Raw genomic sequence first — 20,786 nt, forward strand, 5'->3', positions numbered from 1 at the left:
CCCTATAGTATTATTAACATCAATAACACTAATTTCCAGAAATTTTAAGTAAATTTTGACAACTTCACAGCTCACAATATTGTTTTCACCCATAGTGGCCAAAGGGTGCAATGAGCTGGTTAAGCAACAGAGCAGCAGAACAAATGCATGACAGTTTAAAAAATAATATACAACATCTATAAAACAAAGGGGTACTGCAGCAGCAGAAAGGATGTCAGTTTAATAGCTATATGATGTTATAGAATATTTCCATTAATCAAGAAATAGTTCAGAGGCCTGAGTCTAGTAAAGGATTGATTGATTGATTCATTGATTCATTCATTAATTAGTTCATTCCTTCATTGATTGATTACAGTCCTAATATAACTACAAAATAAAATAAATCAGAGACATGGAAAACATCTATAAGTTTAAAATACTTAGCAGAATCACTTAATTTCATCCTCACCTCCAGCTTCTATAGCTGTTTTTCCAGAAGTTTATTTAAGGGAATCACCTAACTCAGGCTGACAATGTCTGAACTCACTTCATTGATACAATTGCAAATGGTTTGAGTAACTTGCATAACACAGAGAGTATTCTCCACTGTGCTGAATCAAGGTACAATGGCCCCCTCTCCCATGTCATGGCTTGTTGTATATATTTGGATAGCTTATTGCTGTTTCTCAAGTAACTGAAGCATATACATGGTGGAAATTAACCTGGTTAGTACCTCTTGCTTCATTTTGTGGCATGGAAAATGGAACTGTTGCAGCTGCTGCAATCTTCTACATACTGTTGCTGAATGCCAAACATGTCCAAAAATCTTTTGGGGGCACACACAGCATGTCATGCATGCACCTGTCACTTTTAACAAATTATGAACCATCACATTTATTGTGTGCACACCCAGTTGTAATGCTGGTACAATGTTACTTGTGCTATTGGAAATGACAAATCCCAATAAGAGTCCTTGTGGGGTAAGCCATTTGGCTACAATATCATGCCCCTGAGTTTTTCCAATAGATTGACACTGGTATGTCTCAGTGAAGCTGGTGATACAGAGAGTAGCCTGCCTGTGCATGAGCTGTCATTGAGTGTTAGATACCACTGCTGCCACTAAAGGCAATACACCCACCTCAATGGGCTTTCACAATCATGTAATCTTTAGATTGACCAGTAGCACTTGTCCACATATCTATAGTAAAATGGGTAGTCAGTACAATGACATTTTCTAGGCCAAGAATAAGATTTATTTATTATGTCCTTGTACAGGCGAGGAACTGCTGTTCTGTTAAAATGAAATCAAGATAGAATTTGGTAGCAGGGACACATGACTCCAACTAAATATCTAAAGGCAGATGCATTGATGGCAGATATTGGGTGCATATTTAATGCTAACATAGTCATCATGGGTTCAGTGATCAACTGTGCAAAAGGATGGTGGTCATCATACTTGCTTCCTTTTGCAAATTATTGTTTCAATTGTTGTTTAAGATTACTAGGGGTAAATTTACTAAGATTTGAGTTTGGATGAGATTGCAATCTCAGGAGAGTTTAGACAATTTTTTCAACTCGCTAATTTACTAAAGATAAACTTAGGTGAGAAGTCTATTTTTTCACTGTAAAACTCGGATGAGATTGCAAACTTAAATAAACTCACCATCAGCCAAACTCAGTACTTTTCATGAAAAAGATATATCTCGGGAATTTACTAAGAGATGAGACTACAATCTCGGGTGTAATTGTTGCAAACACGCAGCTAATTAGAAATTTCAAATAGACTACCTCCTGATCTGTGAGTTTGGCAGAAACATACACAGATCAGTGTGATTTATGTATGTTTCTGCTTGTGAACCTTATGTAAAGATATTAAATGTGAAAAAAATGATGTAGGGTACCCCCCCCAAAGAGCATAACCAGCCCCAGACTGCTCAGCCAGTACTGGTTCCTAAAAATATGGGAAAAAACATGTAGGGTTCCTTCAAATTTTAAGAACCAGCACTGGGCTGCTGACCAGTCCTGGTTTTAAAAATAGGGGGAAAAAGTATTAACACACCAAGCTGGTCAGCCCAAGCTGGGGATCTCAGGGGAGGTAGGGACACCCCCAATGAAGGGGTCCCCCTCTCCCGAGCACACCAGTTTTAGCCTGAAGCCCGGGGCTCTTCCTCGCACCCATGGAGCATTGGGTACAGGGATAATAGTGTTGAAAATAGTGATACACTATTGTTTTTTTACAGTGGAACTACAGGTGCCAGCATGCTTGCCCTTTGGCATTTGTGAACTACAAAAGCCAGCTGTCAGGAGCAGCTGCTGATTAGCTCTGGCTCCTGACAGTTCCCACATGGGCTGAGCAGTCAGGAGCCAGTTAGCAGTGTATGTTGTCACGTGTATACATCGCTAATGTAAGTGTATGGTCTGGGTCCTGGTTTGATTTTTTGCCAAGACCTGAGGATGCTACGGAGACTGGAGCCAGGACAGAGGTGAGTATAGGATCTTTTTTCACATGTACTCCCATTGAATCTCTGCTTGGAGAAATGGATCGCTCATCAGGCAGCAGGTAAGTATGCATGATTGAGGTAGGTGTATGTAATAAAGTTGTCCTTTCTATGGTGTGTGTGTTGTGGTTTTTTAACTATTATTTTTACTGCATGGGAATGGGTGCTGACTGCCTGCTGGAACTTGTAGTTCCACAAATGCCAAAGGGCAGGCATGCTTGCACCTGTAGTTCCACTGTAAAAAATAATAGTTTCGTACTATTTACACTACTATTACCCCCATACCTAAAGCCCAGGGGAGCGAGAAAGAGCAACGGGCTTCAGACTAAAACTGGGGTGCAAAGAAGAAGGGGGACCCCTTTATTGGGGGGGTCCCCACCTCCACTGACATCCCCAGCTGGGGATGACCAGCTTGGCTTGTTAATGCTTTGGTCTGGGAGACCTGGTCATAGGATCCCCTGGCTATGGCATTACAGCCCAGCCAGATTTGAGTTCGGTGCTGGTTTTAAAAATAGGGGGACTCCTACACAATTTTTGTCCTCCTATTTTTAAAACCAGGACTGGTCAGCAGCAAGGTGCTGGTTCCTAAAATAAGGGGGAACTCTACACATGTTTTTTTTCCCATATTTTTAGGAACCATGAATGGCTGAGCAGTCCAGGACTGGTTATGCTTTTTGGGGGGTACCCTACATAATTTTTTTTTCACATTTATCCCTTTACATAAGGTTTACATGCAGAAACATACAGAAAGCACACTGATCTGTGTATGATTCTGTCAAACTTGCAGATCAGGTGGTGGTCTATTTGAAACTTCTAATTAGTTGAGAGTTTGCTACAATTACACCCAAGATTGTAATCTCATTTCTTAGTAAATTCCTGAGTTGTACTTTTGAGTTCGGTCGATGGTAAGTTTATTTGAGTTTGCAATCTCACCCGAGTTTTACAGTGAAAAGAGAAACATCTCACCTGACTTTGAACCTGATTCAGACCCGGTCGCTAAGGTGAGCTTACTCGCTCAAAGCAATTTTCACCCATCTACACATGCGTATAATTTGCACTGCGTGTGCGCAAGCCAGTCTTTGCAATCAGATTTTGGTTGCTCGTTAGCCACTGTCAGGTCGCTACTTTGAGTGACAGAGAGTGCTGCTTGTGGGTGGTAACAGGGGAAGGTGCTTGTAAATGGGGGAGTGGTGTTGTGAATGCAGGTGTGTCAGGTCAACAAAATGCTGTTTAATGGGTGTGCATAATTAGCAAAGTAGCATCATTGTACACGTCACCTGCATGTATTTCAGCCAGCACTGATTGCAGTGCTTGTGGCAAGGAAAGGCAACCTCAAGGGCTCCGATGGCTTTCGATTTGACTGATTAATCAAACAATTCCAGGACATGACGTGTTGCGAGGGGAAAGGGGGCATATTTATACACTAGCGAGCGCTCAGTGCAGTAGCTTGCTAAGACATAGAGGGCGTCCATAAACCACGCAGTGCAATTGAGGAATATCTGGCCCCTTTTCGCCAGCAAGCAATCACATCTTTCGAGCAGGTCTGAATGAGCTCCATTATCTTTAGTAAATTTGCGAGTTGAAAAAAATGCCTAAACTCACCCAAGATTGCAATCTCGACCAAACTTGAATCTTAGTAAATTTATCGACTAGTATTCTTTTTCCCCTTTTGTATTGAAGATTCAGACCCAGCAGCAGAAGCAGCCCTAGCACACAAGGATTATTCTTGGGTATCCTGGAGAGGGGAGGAGTCCATTTGTCTTCACAAATTGGATATATGAAGACTACCTTCAATTATTAATGAGGAGATTGATGATGAAGGTGCAGTTGGAGATGATTGCATGTGCTCTGATCCATGCTGCTGTTAGCTGATGCTGGACTGCTTGGTATTATTTTTTGAGGATTTTTTAGATTTTGATAAATAATGTGCATAAATTTGATGTATATTGTATAACAGGGAGAATATGCCTAGAAGGTTAACATCCCTATCTCTGCTTACTTTAGCCATTACAAATTCTATAGATCGCTTGACAAATGTCAGAATTTGTGAAAAAAATATTCCACACTAAAGAGGTACCTTTTTTGGTCTTATGCCCAGGCATGACCATGTACTACTTCCTATCATGGTCATGAACTGCTGTCACTGTTGGCTGACTCACCTTGACATAAACAACAGCCTCCTTCTGAATTTTATGAACTTTTCTTATCCAACACATTAATCATCAACATCCTAGTTAGTGTCAAATATATAAATAGCACCCTCATCCTGTTTCATTTCTACAGTAACATCCTTAATTGTAATGTCATCATCATTAAATTTACTACTTCCCATCTTTACATTTGCAGCATAGGGTGCAGAAATTGTGGAAGGAGGGTCCTCTAGAATTATAGTGTCAGAAATATCAGACTCACACTTAGCACTTGTGAACAACCTTAGACTCTACTTAGGGGTCTCTGAAGTTTATCAACAAACAGTTTGTTCTTCAGCCTTAGTGGTCTTTTTGTGAACTTATTTGCCTGTTTTAGAGGTAATATATCTAGACACAGAGCGAGAAGGTTTTACATGCAAGGTTATAAAATATGCATTATTGTGTTTGGCCCTTGATTCTGAAATAGGCATTCTAGGGCATGAAAAAACAGTAGCATGACCACCACTCACAAAGAAAGGTCATGGTCTGAGCCTTTCCTTGCCACTGCTGTGGTTTATGGCATGTTGGCAATTTTAAATTTTTTGTCAATAAAGTTTCCCATTACTGGTAGAGGTGATGATTTTTTTTTTCAACATTGTGGAATATTGTTAAGATTTCTGGTGCCTTTCTTAAACTTTAATTCCCCTGAGTATGTGTTGAAGAAGTACTATGACTGGCAGCAGCCACAGGACTAGTACTTGGGGATCTTCAGTAGTACTCTTTTATTGACTCATGATTGGTTTTATATTTAATACCAGGACAAGAGTAAACTTTCAGCATAATAAAACACAGAACAAGCTAACAGTATATGATGCATGTTGACCTGACACATGTTTTGCTGGATTGCTTAATCATAGATCCTAATGTGCTTTGTTGTGTTTTAATGTGCTTAAAGTCTTTGAATGCATCAATTACATATTTGTATAACTTTTAAAGTATAGAATTTAAAACCATGTACATCTACCTTTTTTCAACCTCTTGACTAGACATATTGGGCCAAATGTAATATTGTGAGAGTTTAAAAAATGTAGGCATTTAGCAGTGAACTCACACTATTACATTGGTCGAGTTGTATCTTCGAAATGGGAACACATTTGGATGAGAGTTTAAATCGTGAAAGTTTTTGGAGTCTGAAAAACATGTGAGTTTGCATGTTCTTTGACTCTATTACATTGGCTGAGTTTAAAAAGTGTGAAAAAACTCTCACATTTTCCCAACTCTCACCCTATTACATTTAGCCCACTGTCTGAATCTTACAAATATGTGTCTATAGGCACTTTGTTTTCACTATTTATACAAGAAATAGAGATTCCAATTTATGAGAGTTTGTTTGTTAAATGTATTTTTGTGGCTATGAAAATGTGTTCCTTATTTGAATTCACATATGTAATCGCTGTATTATATGGAACATTGATAACTGAGGACTGAATAAGTTTAGAATTTGTATTAGTAATTTTTAGCTTTATTTCTTTATTCTTAGAACATTTAGCAAAGACTATAATCTTAAATTTTGCAACTAGGTTTTAGTTACTCAATAGATAAATCCATACTATCCGATTTTTTATACTTATGGAGAATAGTAATTAGGACCTTTTTACAATTTTTCTACATTTCTTAGTGTGTAATCACCACCTTATTAAATCTCCCTAAAAGCTCCACCTGTCAGAATCATCATATGTGTAGATTTATTACCCTTAATAATTTTCTATTATATTTTCGCCACAGTTTAATTATAGACTTTAATACTGGGGATACAAATTGGATTATATACAATAGCAGATAAAGACCATACTGTATGTAGGTCAGGTCCCTGACCGCAATACCTCATAACGGTATTTATAGAAATTAATATCCTATTTGTCCAAGGAAAGCATTATTTTATTATTACTACAAGGTATATGTGTAGATATACATATTTTTAATTATGGGGTTGATTCTGAGAGTTACTCTAATGCAATCGCCACTGCATTCTCTCATTAACCACAGTTGCTAAAACACACCATTGCATTCCAAAGCTTAGACGAGCAATAGGGACACCCTATGTTTCCTTCTCATATCTGTCCAATGACATGCAACAGTGTAAACATTAGGGATGTATGCCGAACCATTTTTGCTGGATTTGGCTCTGATTCGTCGTCCGGCATTGGATTTGCATTTGCCAAACCTGCCGTGACTGGCTTTAGATATATATTTGGATTTGGATTTTTTACAAAAATTTGCAAAAAAAGCTAAAATCACATAATTTGGGCTTTTTTGTTCCTAGAGTATTGTTAACCTCTATAACATTAATTTCCAGTCATTTACAGTCAATTTAGACCACCTCACAGCTTATAATATTGTTTTCACCATTATTGGCCAAAGGTTGCAGTGAGCTGACTGGTTACTAAGTGACAGAGCAGTGGCGAAGTGGAATAGACACCACAGTTTAAAGCACAATGAAACATTGCCACACAGCAGTGGCAGAAATGAAAGGTAGTGCAAGATGGAATTGTCCTTTGGCCCTTCCACCCACTCTTATGTTGGATATTAAAAATGACATGCACACTTTAACAAACCAAATACTTTAGTGACAGGGACTGACACTTTTGTGGCTGAAGTGCTTGGTTCGTTTGGGCCCCCAAAAAGCAAGATACCAATCGGCTTAAGGTAACAGCTTTAAAGTGGCAAGATGTCATCATCATTGCACTCCTCACCCTCATAATTCATCCCCGCTGGAATCCACAATTACAGAAGACTCTGTACTGTCACGTAATTGCCGGGAAAGGTCTACCTTGTGGAATTTCCAGTTCATTTTGATAAACATATTCTTTTACACATTTTGAGGAAGTAGCCTCTTATGCTGTTCGCTCACAAGGTTCCCAGCTGTGCTGAAAACTCTCTCCGAGTACACACTGGAGGGTGAGCAGCTTAAGTAATGCAAAGCCAGTTCATACAAGGGCCTCCAAATTGCCTTATTTTCCTTCCAGTACTCGAAGGGACTATGTGACTTGTCTATTTTATAGGGTCATGAACATAATCATCCACCATTCTTTGGATGGTGATTGTATCAGAAGTAATTACAGTAGATATGTCACTAATGTTAGGCAATTCTTTTAGACCCAACCAGATGTCAAAATGTATGGTTGACTTATTTGCATCACCACTGGGTCTTTTGGGAAAGCTGATTTCTTTTCTGGCCGCTGCTGAAGAAATTGAAGGAGGAGATGTAGTAGGGCTGGTGACACTTGCCAACTTGCTCACCAGTAGCTCTTTGCATCTTTTAAGATCTGGGTCAGGTGGAAAGAAAGACACAGCATATGATTTAAACCTAGGATCAAGCACGGTTGCTACAGTGTAGTGATCAGTTTTCAAGATCATGGCCACCCGTGGATCCTGGAGAAGCAAATAAAGGACTTGATTTACAAGTCCGGCATACTTTGTGGATTGCTTTGTTTAATCGCATCCTTCAATTTCTTCAGCTGATATTCCAAAAACCTAATTAGGGGAATCACCTGACTCAAGATAGCAGTGATAGCACTCACTTCACATGTGGCTACTTAAAATTGTTTGAGCACCTTGCAGAAGACAGAAAGTACTCTCCACTGTGTTGGGCTAAGGAACATTCCCCCTCCTCTCCTAATGTCATGGCTTGTCATATAGCTATGGATTGCTTTTTGCTGTTCATCCACCCACTGAAGCATATAAAGGGTGGAGTTCAACCTTGTTACCATCTCTTGCATCAGTTGATGGCATGGCAAATTAAAGTGTTCTTGCAGGTGCTGCAATCTCCTGCATGCTATTGCTGAATGTCAAAAATGTCCCAAAATTTTTCGGGCCACAGACAGCATCTCCTGCATGCCCCTGTCATTTTTTAAAAAACCTGCACCACTAAGTTGATTATGTGAGCAAAACAGGGGATGTTTTGAAATTCACCCAGCTGTAATGCTTTCACAATATTTGTGGCATTGTCAGAAATCACAAATCCTGAGGAGAGTCCAAGTGGGGTAAGCCATGTTTCTATGACATCTCTTAGTTTTTCTAAGAGGTTGTCAGCAGTATGCTTCTTATTTAATCTGTTGATACACAGATTAGCCTGCCTGAATGAGCTGGCATTGTTTGTTACAGTACATACTGCTTCTGCTGAAGGTGATTCACTCATCCAGTGGTCTGTCACAGTCATGTAATCTTTAGTTTGCCCACTACCACTCATCCAAATATCTGTGTTTAAGTGGACAGTTGTTACAATGGCATTTTCTGGGGCATTTATAAGGTTCATTTTAATGTCCTGGTACAGCCGAGGAATGGCTTTTCGGGTAATATGAAACGGAGATGGAATTTGGTACCGGGAACACAGGAACTCAATTAACTGTGTAAAACCCACTGCATTAATTGCAGATATTGGATGCAGATCTAATATTAACATAGCTGTCATGGCGTCAGTAATCCGCTGTGCGACTGGGTGAGAGCTGTCATACTTGCTTCCCCTTGCAAAAGATTGTTTAACAGTTAATTGTTGTGTTAAACTACTACTTGTAGTCTTCTTGGTCCACTTCTGGGATCAAGATCCACCAACAGCAGCAGCAGCAGCAGCGGCAGCAGCAGCAGCAGCGGCAGCAGCAGCAGGCCTAGTGCTCAAGGATTCTTGTGAGGAGTCCTGGAAAGGGGATGAGTCACCTAGTAAATTGGATGCTGGACTACCTTTGATCATTACTGAAGATATTGAGGATGAAGGTGTTGGCGATGGAGATTTCAGATGCTGGGATCTAGTAGAGAGGATGGAGTTAGCTGATGCTGGACTGCTTGTTGTTATTTTTTTATCACCAGTTTCTGATGTTATAAAATGCTTGTCATGAGCTCGCTACAGATGATGTAGTAGCACGGAGGTTCCTAGATGCTTAACGTCCCTACATCTACTTACTGTAGTTCCACAATGGTTACATATGGCTTGACAAATTTTTTCAGGATTTGGGTAAAAATTACTTCAGACATACGAGGTTTATTTGTTGGTCCTATGCCCAGGCATGACAAAGACCTTCTTCTTATCATGACCAAGAGCTGCTTCCACCAGTGCCTGACTTACACAAACAACATCCTAATCCTCAATATCCTCATTAGTGCCAGTGTCAGCTACAGAAATATCCCCCTCATCCTCTTGAAATCCCATGTTGGCATCCTCAATTTATATATCATCAGCAATACTTATGCTGCTCATCCCCACAAATACAGAGGGAGCAGAAACTGTGGAATGCGGCTTCTGTGAAAGGTCAGGCTCACACATAGCACTCATGGACACACTTAGACTCTCCTCAGGGATTTCTGACATTTGTGTTTCTGAACGCACAGTTTGAGCTACTGCCTTTGTCATTTTCAGTTTTTTTACACTTCTGTGAAAAGGTCTTTCATTGTCATGAGAGGCAGAAGATGTCTCACTGACAGATGCAGAGCCACCACTAAGAAATAAAGGCCAAGGCCTGAGCCTTTGCTTGACACTGCATGTGGTGAATGGTACAGTATGTTGGAAATTTTCTTTTTTTTTTTTCCACTAACCTTTAGAGTTTTTTTTTGTGTTTACTCGTATGAAATCTCAATTTTTGGATTTCAGATACCCTCATTTTTTAAAGCCTCTATGCCCTTGAGCATCAACTTTAGATGATAGTGAATGACTACTAGTATCATCATCATGATTGGTTTCAGCAGCTGCACTGCTAGCATTTTCTTGCTGCTTCTGCTCTACACTCGGTTGTATGTCATGATCCATATTGATGAAAACACTCAGAGGGCTACTGCTGAATTAGTCACAGTGCATGTACACACAGAGGGCTACTGCCCAAGAAGTCACAGTGCTTATATACACAGAGGGCTATAGCCCAATTAGTCATGGTGCTTATAAACACAGAGGGCTACTGCCCAATTAGTCATGGTGCTTATACACACAGAGGGATACTGCCCAAAAAGTTATAGTGCTTATACACAGAGGGCTACTTCCCAAGAAGTCACGGTGATTAGACACACAGAGGACTACAGCCCAATTAGTCATTGTGCTTATACACACAGAAGGCTACTGAACAAGAAGTCATGGTGCATATCCACCTTTGCCTTTTATTGTTTTATTTATTATTTTGTATTTTTGTTTTTGTTTTTATTGAACAATTGGTATATTTTATATGTTGTAAATTATATGTGATATGTGCACTATATGTGATTTATTCTAATATGGAAATAATAATTTTTTGGTAATAAATTATTGGACATTAGACAGCGCCTATCTACTTTTTCTCTTGTTCCAGTTTTTGGTGTTATATATTGCCACCTTTTGTCGAATGGGCTGCAGTCTTAGTGTCCAAGATTTGTTGTAGATAAATAATTTCAACCACATCTGCCCTAATAGGTGCAGCGCCAGATTTTTGTTGTTGTTGTCTTATACACAAAGGTCTACTGCCCAATTAGTCACAGTGCTTATACACACGGAGGGCTACTGCCCAAGTAGTCACAGAGCTTATAAACACAGTGGGCTACTTGCCAATTAGTCATGGTGCTTATACACATAGAGGGCTACTGCCCAATTAGTCATGGTGCTTATATCCACAGAGAGCTACTGGACAAGAAGCCACGGTGCTTATACACACAGAGGGCTACTGCCCAATTAGTTATGGTGTTTATACACAAAGAGGGCTACTGCCCAATTAGTCATGGTGCTTATACACACAGAGGGCTACTGCCCAAAAAGTAACAGTGCTTATACACACAGAGGGCTACTGCACAATAAGTCACAGTGCTTATAAACACAGAGGGCTACTGCCAAAATAATCACAATGCTTATGCACACAGAGGGCTACTGCCCAAGAAGTCACTGTGTTTATACATACAGAGTGCTACAGCCCAATTAGTCACAGTGCTTATACACAAAGAGGGCTACTGCCCAATTAGTCACAGTGCTTATACACACAGAGGGCTACAGCACAATTAGTCATGGTGCTTATAAACACAGTGGGCTACTTGCCAATTAGTCATGGTGCATATAGACATTGAGGGCTACTTCCCAAATAGTCATGGTGCTTATACCCACAGAGAGCTACTGGCCAAGAAGCCACAGTGCTTATACACACAGAGGGCTACTGCCCAATTAGTCATGGTGTTTATACACACAGAGGGCTACTGCCCAAAAAGTAATGGTACTTATACACACAGAGGGCTACTGCCCAAGAAGTCACAGTGCTTATAAACACAGAGGGCTACTGCCAAAATAATCACAATACTTATACACACAGAGGGCTACTGCCCAATAAGTCACTGTGCTTATACATACAGAGTGCTACTGCCCAATTAGTCACAGTGCTTATACACACAGAGGGCTACTGCCCAATTAGTCATGGTGCTTATACACACAGAGGGTTACTGCCCAATTAGTCATGGTGCTTAGACACACAGAGGGCTACTGCCCAATTAGTCATGGTGCTTATACACACAGAGGGCTACTGAACAAGATGTCATGGTGCTTATGCACAGAGGTCTACTGCCCAATTAGTCACAGTGCTTATACACACAGAGGGCTACTGCCAAGTAGTCACGGTGCTTATACATATGTAGGGATACTGCCCAAGTAGTCACAGGGCTTATAAACACAGAAGGCTACTTGCCAATTAGTCATGGTGCTTATACACACAGTGGGCTACTGCCCAAGAAGCCACAGTGCTTATACACACAGAGGGCTACTGCCCAATTAGTCATGGTGTTTATACACACAGAGGGCTACTGCCCAAAAAGTAATGGTACTTATACACACAGAGGGCTACTGCCCAAGAAGTCACAGTGCTTATAAACACAGAGGGCTACTGCCAAAATAATCACAATACTTATACACACAGAGGGCTACTGCCCAATAAGTCACTGTGCTTATACATACAGAGTGCTACTGCCCAATTAGTCACAGTGCTTATACACACAGAGGGCTACTGCCCAATTAGTCATGGTGCTTATACACACAGAGGGTTACTGCCCAATTAGTCATGGTGCTTAGACACACAGAGGGCTACTGCCCAATTAGTCATGGTGCTTATACACACAGAGGGCTACTGAACAAGATGTCATGGTGCTTATGCACAGAGGTCTACTGCCCAATTAGTCACAGTGCTTATACACACAGAGGGCTACTGCCAAGTAGTCACGGTGCTTATACATATGTAGGGATACTGCCCAAGTAGTCACAGGGCTTATAAACACAGAAGGCTACTTGCCAATTAGTCATGGTGCTTATACACACAGTGGGCTACTGCCCAAGAAGTCACAGTGCTTATAAACACAAAGGGCTACTGCCAAAATAATCACAATGCTTATACACACAGAGGGCTACTGCCCAAGAAGTCACTGTGCTTATACATACAGAGTGCTACTGCCCAATTAGTCACAGTGCTTATACACAAAGAGGGATTCTGCACAATTTGCCAGTGTGCTTATACACAGAGGGCTGCTTGCCAATTAGTCATTGGTGCTTATTCACACAGAGAGCTACTGCACAATTAGTTATGGTGCTTATACCCACAGAAGGGTACTGCCCAAGAAGTCACAGTGCTTATACACATAGACGGCTAAGGCCCAAGATGTCATAGTGCTTGAATACACTATACAGTAGTAACAGTACACTACACAGAGGGATACAGCACAAAAAATATTTGAATATATTATTTGTTTTCCTTTTTTATACTTTAAAAAATAATTAATAATCTTTTTTTTACACTGGAGCAGATGGGCAGTACTTTAATCAGCAGCTGAACATACATCAGCAGTGCACAGCCACTTAACAGCACAGCCAATGGAGTCTGGAGTCTGGACAGGCTTCTATAGCCACTGTAATTATTAGCAGAGTAGCACAGCATATATCAGCGTGCTGACTCATCTCCCTACAGTCACTTAACATTAACAGCACAGCCAATGGAGTCTCTTTTTTTCTGTATACAGGCACTGGCAGCCGACTTTGTAGAGCTGTACGCAGCTTGCATGCTTAGGGACAAATGACGCTTGGCGAGTCCCAGTCCCGGCGCCTTATATAGAACCAAGTCTTGTGAAAATCCGATTTCGGGAAGATAATGTTAGGCCTCGAAGTGGAATACAAGTCAGGCGGGAACACCCGAGCAACGGCTCGGGTGGACTCATATTCCACATGTTCGGAGAAGATCGGATTCCACAGAATCTGGACAGCTCATCTCTAGTAAACATCGGTAACATCAACGCACATCGGGGAGTCATGCAGCATGTAAGTAAAGTCTGACCAACAACAAATACTACAGCTCTTCTGACATGCAGAGTGAAGGAAATTGCAATGGCTAATTTATGCATGCCCATGAAATGGCATTTACATGGTCTGTCATGCTTGCATTTTTCTAACCAATCCCTCCTGTTACCACCCCCAAACGCTGACTACCTATCACTCACTTTGCAAGTGGTTCTTCTGTATCAACGTAATCACAATACAATAGCTGCATGTGCGCAGTGCGGCTTTCGCGCATACACAATTGCAAACTTGCTAAATCTGCGTAAATATTGACTTTGCAAAAAACTTGGAATCAGGCCCTGTGTCTGTAAAAAGTTATATTTTATTAACATCATTTATTTACAAGAGAAAACCACAAAAGCGTTTTCTTTCTTCATACTTTTGCATATACAGTACCAGCTGGGAGGTTGTCTGGGAGAGAGAGAGAATGCAGTGAAATAGTGAAAAAGTTACTACCACATTAAAAACATTGCAAGACATCAAAAGTTATTTACTCCGCAGAGTATATAATAATGTTAATATGACAGAATCAAAAAGGGACAGAAAAACAGTCAAACAAATAGAGAGCTAAATAGTACATATTGTGTATCCTATAAACTGGTAGAATCTGAATAGTCTGTACTACAAAATGTAGCAAAATCAAATAATGATCCATATACACTATGACGATCCAAGAAACATTAGTCTGAAAATTTACTCGAAAGTATAACATGGGGTCAAAACCTGAATAATCATCTATATATACCTACTGTGGTAACAGAAAAGGACAGAATTAATTTAAAATTAAACTATATGCCTTTGAACATTACAGTAAGAAGCTGAAGGACATCTGTTCATTAGGGCCATGTGGTTGTACTGTATTTAAGCAAAATATCCAATGTGCCTGCAACTGTAAAAGGGCTCAAACCCTATCTTCTCCACTTCTAAATTTAGGGTAACCAATCTATTATTTTGTATTTCAACTAGTCAACTATGCCTTTATGCCTTTTATCCCTAAAGTGGCGTGCCACTGGTTAGTCAGATTCTATGCCACCCATGACCAGTGAAGTGCCATCCACTCTTTAAACGCTCTAAAAGTTTTCCTATATAGAGATACCCACATGGGCAACTAATATAGTAGATTACATGGCTGCAAGTACAACTAAAAGCATCACCCATCTCCAAATATCCACAGGTAGTTCAGTCAAAGCATCTAAAGGCTTATGGATAAGAAGTACTTTTTCTTTCATTGAGATTATGTCTTTCTGGACTACTCAATCACCAATATTCTTGCCTCTCCTGTAACCCAGAAGTATTTGTGATTGCTTCAATGATGGTAATTCAGGATTAGTACTTAATATTGGCCATAAAGCTTTAGCTGATTTAGTCACTGTTTAGGCACAGTATAGGAAATGTTAATGGTGAAGGAGATATTTCTCTTTTTTATCCAGTCCTAGCCCCTATTTATCCTTTTTTCCATGGAAAAGGGATTAACACAGGTTACTACAATTTATCAAGAATTTTTCCTTTGATAACTCAAAGATTCTCAGGCAGCTTCCTATTTACTAGTTGTTCTTGCGCCCCCAAACTCCAGTAAGAAGAATGCGATGACATTACCATTTATGCTGTTTTAGTTAAAGAATGATAACACATCTGTAGATGGCCTTACCGGCAATAGGGACTAAGCAAAGCCTTTCAGTTTTGGTGAATCCCCACCAAAACATTGCAACTATGGCTACTATGCATGCACATTAACCCTTCACTTTCAGTGTTATTCTGCCCACAATACAAGAGAGGACAACACTGGAGATGGGGGCACTGCTTGACCAAATTGGACATGTTAGTATTGATATATACCAGCAGTGTATTCTTGACTAGCTGTGAGTGACAGCTATAATTAATGTGTACACTGACCTTTGTAGTATTCATGATAAATAATGACCCAAATGTTAGCAGTTCAGACAAATAACGTCTACAGTAAATAGTGACATTTAAATGTCTTCATTTGTATACTGTAAGATAGTTTTCCTGTATTCTGTGCAGAATACTAACAGTGGTATATTTTTCTAATGGTTGTTCTGCTGTAATACTGTATATATCAGATTTATGTTTTATTCTGCATTTACTTTGAATTTTATCCAGCAATCCACCACTTTCATCTCTGCTGTTTAAGCCTTAATGTAGGACCCTTTTGTTTATTGCAGCATTGTAGAGCTAAACAATATCTGAATGAAAAATGTCACAGCAAACATTTTTTTCCAAAATACCAATCTCTACTGTATAGCAATCTGCATACACGCTAGATTGTATAACTCATTTGTTCCATAAATTAGTCTTCAATTTACACAAAAAACATTGTCAACAGTATTCTTTGCAGATAAAGCTATTACACTCTTTATAGAATCTGTTACTGCCAGTCTCTCAGCCTTGACAGGTGTAATGCAGACTTTCATAAAAGTAAATGTACTTAAACTCGAACATTGTAGTGCCTTGTTAAATCAAGTGAAACTTCATATTGAGTAATAGCTCAGTTGAAACTTTGTCATGTTGGGTAAATATTGCATTTTTGCCAAATCTTTAGCCAAGGCTTTGAAGGTTGTCTGCACTATTTGTTGAGTCATATGGCTCTCTGAAGTGCTCCCAGCCTCTATTTGCTTACTATAGGCTTGATATAATTGAAGTCATCCATCTGCTTTAGGGTTATTCCTTTTAGGAACAGCACAATGTTTTGCTAAATTATATTATAGAAGTATCATTATGCCCTTGAATTTAGTTTCGAAATATACACAGAGGACAGAGGACAGTTATTTTGTGTGCTAAAGTATCATAGAGGAAAACAGATGCAGAAGAGTGCACTTAAAGACACGAGCTGGGAATCAAGGGGATGTGATATGAGTTAGCATTTTCACACTTTTTTTATTGTTTTACACTGTATCATGTACACTTTACTACCTTATGCACTGTACCTGGTTGACCGCCCCTGTTTATTTCTTATTACTCATCTCTCTCTCTGGTCCTCTCGTACCCCACCCCCTGTCAGCACCCACAAATGACCCAATGGGTCAGAGTAGCCACTGTGATTGCAGATCCTGATGCGTGCATATTAGCAACTGTGTTCCTTGCTGAATCAGGCCCTAAGTCCTCCTGATCCCCCAAATGTTTTTCCTATGCAACCACTTATTAAAGTGTTGGAGTCTTACAAAAAGTTTGTCATACACCAAGGGGTATATTTACTAACAGGTGGTTTGTCAAATACACCAATCATCTGACCGATAGTTTTAAAAAGGCACAATAAATCACTGCTAAATCAGGCTTGCTAAGCATTGATTCATGTTATTGTTTTAAAACAATCAAAGCCGCAGATGAACAGCAGATGTAACAAACCACCTATTAGTAAAAATATCTCCAGCTGCTTGATTGCGCCATCTATCTCAAATCAATATGTTCTCTTTATTTAGACTTGAGTCAATAAAAAGATTCAGACTTATCCAATAGCAATTATATATTTCTATTTTCTACAACTTGCTCAACTCTAGTGCTTCTCAGAACAAATGATTGCAGACGTTGGCTTTTACCTGCTAGGAATAAAACAAATGTTGCACAAGGCAGAGATTCCCAAACTTGGTCCTCAAGGTACCCTAACTGTCAAGGTTTTAAGGATATTCATGCTTTACCACAGATGACTTAATTACTACCTCAGTCAATTTGATTTAACCATCGGTGCTCAAACATGGATATCTCTAAAACCTGAACTGTTGGGGTTCCTTGAGGACCGCTTTTGGGAAATTCTGGCATAAGGTGTGGTTTGCATTATACAGCATATATATATATATTTGAAACATGAGATACATTAATTATATTCATTATTTTAAATCAGCTTTTACGCCGGTGGCATTGAGGACTTTATATTGAGGGGCATATTTATCATATCTACAGTATCATCTGAATGTGGTTGTCATGTGATAATAACAACTAAATTTGCAAAGCAAAATTTATATATTAGCAAACTTATCTTGCAGTGTTGGAAGCAAAATGGTAGGTACCGCTTCCACGTTCAGACCGGCAAGTGTATTGCACATGGGTGTTTGTCGGGCTGCACATGCTTCAGTAAGAGTTGATGAGGATGGATCCACAGGATCGCTCTCTAATAAAAATTATGTTGGAAATGTCCATAGGATTCTATACTGTAGGCTAACACCATCTAAATATGGAGTTAGCTACCTGAACAAAGCTTTGGAATTATTAGCATTCCAGAGCCTCATAAATTTCCCATTAAGCTGTCCCCATAGAAACATATGAGAGCTGCTTTTGCCATTGACAATGGGGGACTACAGCAAATATCTCCCATAACTGCTGCAGTCTCCCAGATATACATCCTGGGCATACTTAATACTTGAGGTTATTCCTCCAAAAACAGTTTTTATCTGTGTATTTTACACAAAATGATTATGCTAAATATGCCCTTATGTAGCTAGTCAATTAATACTTTCCCATTATTCACTATTATTCCTTTATCTAACTTACTTAGATATGCAGCCTAAACTCTTGAAAAACCAGATACACCAAATTTGGCAGTTAGAACCTATTTTTCAAGGTTTTATGAATAGATACAGTATGCCTACAATCCTAAAGTTCTGGAAGGGTCTGAGGAAATACCATAATTGTTTTTGTATAACTACTGAGTAATTCTTACTATACATACAGTATAACCAATATTTAAACCTGTACTTTACTTTTATCTAATGTAAGTTGCCTTTTATTAGGGAATAACAGTTATCAAAGATTATTGCATTATGTAATGTTCAACTTTTTTTAGTAAATACTTGTATGTTTGGGGTGTGGGTGCGCAGTGCTCTACAATATTCCATATTATTAGTCACAAGTAAAGTTCATTCTATAGAACTTCAGTTAATCCCAATCTCTTCATTTGTTAAAGCAAATATAGTGATAGCATCAGTACATCTTTTATGGCAGATACAATTTGTGGGCAAAACCCAGCATTTCCTAATGGTGCAAATATGGTCTGGGGAGCTCCTACACATCTTTATGTTGACATTCAAAACACATGTAAATATTATAGTTTAACAAATCAAGAATTTCAGTAAATTTTACTTTTGTAGCTGAAGGGCTTGGTTCTTTTGAGCATTCAAAAAATAAATTAATATGATTTTGGATGATGGATTATTTTTCCTTACTTATCTTATCGTTATCTTATCATCCTCATTTATTGACAGTATTGATGTGAAGATCATCACTTAATATTAGCCCATACCTACTGGAATCAACCTGTCACAAACTGGTTCCCATCACAGGACAATGTAACTGAATCAGGCAGAGTCACTTAAGGGTAAATTTACTATAGGTCCAATTTTAATCAATGAAAAATTAATAAATTTCTTCAACATCAATGTTTTATTTCAGGGGCTAAATCGCACATTTATTAGCAGAAGATTTTGGACCATATTCATAGTCTCTCGCAAGCGGCCGCACGCTTGTACGTGGCCAATGTTAACAGACCATGCATGCATGCGCTTCATTGTGCGCATGTGCAAATGAGTCCTTACGATCTCAAAATCCATCACTTGTACGGCTTGCAAGCTGGAAGTGACTCCCAATAGTTGATTGACAGGAAAGGCCATTTGTGGGTGGTAACAGGGGAAGGTGCTTGTGAACGGGGGAGTGGTTGTGCGAACACAGGTGTGTCAGGCCACCAAAATGCTGTTTGAAGGGCGTGCATAATTTACAAAGTAGCGTCATGGTACACGTCACCTGAATGTATTTCAGCCAGCACTGATCGCAGTGCTTGCGGCAGGCTAAGGTAACCCCAAGGGAAGCGAGCAGCTCCGATGGCTCTCGATGGTCCTGATTAATCCTTCATTTCCCGGAGGTGATGTGTGTTGCGAGTGGCAAGGGGGCGTCTTTAGACACTTGCGAGCGCACTTTGCCATTGCTCCCTAAAACATAGTGGGTGTCCTTATGAGACGCAGTGCGAGCACTTCATTACAATATCTGGCCCCTTTTTGCCAGAGAGCGATCGCATCTAGCAAGAGACTCTGAATGTGGTACTTTGTTTAAATTGAGTTTAAGGGGTAAATTTACTAAAGGTCGATTTGGCATTTTGAGTGATTTGAGGTGCGATTTTCATTTGATTTGTATTCGATTTTGCTTTTGGGTATTTACTAAAGGCCAAATTGGATGTAAAATCAAACTTCAAATCGAATTTTGAGTCAAATCGGTCTCAAATCGACCATTGGAAAAACATTGGTACTTTTACATAGCACAACACACAAAATCCTTATTTACTATCATTCAATTTGAAATTGACCTCAAAATCGGACTTCAAATCGAACTTCAAATCCCCAATAGAGTAGACCTGCTTCATGCTTTCGATTTGAGCATGAGTAGGTCAGATTGACACAGATACATGCAGACATCAGTGAGATGCCTGCATGTATCTGACTGGAAAAAGTAATTAAACTGTTAAAAGTAAAAAAAAAAATAACATGAGGTACCCCCCAAATCAGAACCATCCCTGGACTTCTGAAACCCAGGTCTGGTTGACTAAGTACAGGGAAAAAATGGCATAGGGTCTCCCTGCACTCAGTATAACCAGCACTGGGCTATGGGAAGAAGGGTTGGTTCTGGATTTATAGGGAAAAATTTGTGTAGGGTCTCCCTGTAAATCACAGAACCAGCCCTGGACCCTTTCTAACGGGGGACTGATGCCACAGCCAGGGGAGCCCTATCATTGGGCCCCCCCCAGCCACAGCAACAGCAATGACCACTAGTCAGTCCAGGCCAGGGATCCCTTGGGAGTTGGAGACCTCTCCAGGGCACCCCTAGCTAAGGCTGATAGCCCAGGGCTACCCCCACCACCCCTGGGCGGTGGGTGGC

The sequence above is a fragment of the Taudactylus pleione genome, unplaced genomic scaffold (genome assembly GCF_031769625.1).
Source record: "Taudactylus pleione unplaced genomic scaffold, aTauple2 ptg000016l, whole genome shotgun sequence".
NCBI lineage: Eukaryota > Metazoa > Chordata > Amphibia > Anura > Myobatrachidae > Taudactylus > Taudactylus pleione.